Raw genomic sequence first — 2,350 nt, 5'->3', positions numbered from 1 at the left:
GTGTGTGTGTGTGTGGGTGTGTGGGTGTGTGTGTGTGTGTGTGTGTATGTATATGATAAATGAATAGATAGATAATAGGTAGGTAGATAGATAGATAGACAAACAGGTAGATAGATACAGATATAGGTATAAATATTGTATATAGACATATTTGTCTGTATACATTTACACCTGCGTGCACCTATGCAAGAGGAATAAGATGGCTAGAACTTGCAAGAAATGAACCCAAGACGAGAAATTCTGAGCCACGAAGATGACAGAAGCGCCGAGCAGATGGGCGCGCGCGCGCGGACAGGATACAGCGACGGGCGGGCAGCAGCGCGCCCGCGGGCGGCGGCGCTGGCCTCCGTCGCGCGCTGACGCCCGCGGCCGCCGTCGGCTCGGCGCTTCGGCTGACTCGGCATGCCAAGGGTTCGGCCGCGTCAGCTCACGCCTGGGAATGTGCTGACAGGCGCGGTGCTGACGCGGCGGCGCCCTGTTGCTGAGCAGTTGCTCCTCGGGCGCCGCGACGCCCCTCGCTGCCATGAGGCTGCGTGAGGGCGCCGCCCGTGACGCAGACGCGAGGCGCGGCGCCGGCGGTGACGTCCGCGCTGTGACGCAGACACCCCGGCGCCGCCACTGCCTGCAAGCACGCACAGCAGGTGTCATGACTCAAGCAACGTGACGCGCCCAGTCTCCATGGCGAAAACACGGTGACGCAAGCACGCGGCGTGACGCAACGCGCTGACGCAGGAAGCGGCGTCGCGAAAATAGTACTCGAGCGCTCGCATAATCCTCTTCCGCAAGCAGTTACGTAACAGTAGCGCCGTGACGTACTCGCCGCCCGCGCCCCCGCCGTCGCGCCGCCGCTGAATGGGCGAAGCGCACGCGGGGGGGCGGGGAGGGGACAGGAGGCGGGGTGGGCGGGGGGGGGATGCTGAGGTATTTCAGGGTTGCGGAAAGGCGGCGAGGCGGCGGCCGCGTTCCGGGTCGCGCCGCCGATGCTCCGCTCTGCCGCTGCGGGAATCTCGGCATCGGCAGGCGTCCGTCGGTGCGTGCGTGCGTGTGCCCTCCGAGTCTCAGCCACCGGGGGCGAGGGGCGGCGGACGTGTTTGCGCCTCACGTGGAATTCGCGAGAAGAATGGCTGTATGGAGATCGATAGCGGCTTCCTCCTCGAGCGGCCGAGGCGGTACTTCCATCGCGACGCCAAGCACAAGGCCTTATTAAGACCGAAATCACGAGGAGACCAAGTGGCGTCGGCCGGGCGATTATGCTGTTGCTTTTAAAGAATATTTTCTTATTGCTTTATTCCTTTTTATTTTTTTTTTAGAAAGGTTTAGTTCATGCAGGTAAACGCACGTAGACACGCATGACAAAATCAAACAGACACTTGCACATACATACACGATATATATGCATCCACTCGTACTGATTCTCTGTCTCTGTCTCTCTCTTTATCATTCCCCCTCCCTCCCTCTCTCTCTCTCTATCATTCTCCCTCTCTTCCCCTCCCTCCATCTCTCTCTCTCTCGCCCTCCCTCTCCCTCTCTTCCCCTCCCTCCCTCTCTCTTTCTCTCTATCATTCTCCCTCACTCTCTCCCTCCTCCCTCTCTCTCTCTCTCTATCATTCTCCCTCCCCCTTCTCTCTCTCCCTCCCTCCCCCACTCTCTCTTAGTCTCCTTCCTTTCCCTCTCTCTCACACACAAGTCCACCCAACCACACCCACACAAACCCTCGAACACCCAACCGCAGACCCACCTACACACACACCCACCCACACACACACACACACACACACACACACACACACACAACCTCCCCCCCCCCACACGCACACACACACCTCGCTCTTTGGGTGGGCATCCCCGAGGCCACCTGCAGGCTTAAGTGCGGTTTTAGAATACTCACAACAGCCGGGCTATGACGACAGGCAGGCCTTTTGCGGTATGTCGAAAATATTCCCCGAGTGAGGTGCAGCTAGCTGCCTTAAAGCTTCCCTTCTTGTGCTCTCTTCCCCCCCCCCCCCCCCCCCTTCTTCTCTCCCTTCTCTTCCGTATTCTCTAATGTTTCTCTATTTTCTTTTATTTTCTTTATTCCCCTCTTCTTCTCTCCCTTCTCTTCCATCTCTTTTGTGTTTTTGTGTTTTTTTCCTTTCTTTCGTTTTGGACCTTTGCTACTTTTATTTTTCTTCTTTCTCTTATTCTTTTCTTTTCTCTCTTCTTCATCTATTTCCTTGGCTTTATCCGTTTATATCCTTTCTTTCCCTCTCTCCTTTCTCTGCCCTTTCTTCTTCCCATTTCTCCCCTTCTCAATTCCTCCTCCCCATCTTTCCTTTCTCTCCTCACTCTCCTTTTCCTCCCCCTTCCCCTT

This window comes from Penaeus vannamei, chromosome 14 (genome assembly GCF_042767895.1).
Source record: "Penaeus vannamei isolate JL-2024 chromosome 14, ASM4276789v1, whole genome shotgun sequence".
Lineage (NCBI taxonomy): Eukaryota > Metazoa > Arthropoda > Malacostraca > Decapoda > Penaeidae > Penaeus > Penaeus vannamei.
Note: the sequence above shows the minus strand (reverse complement) of the source record.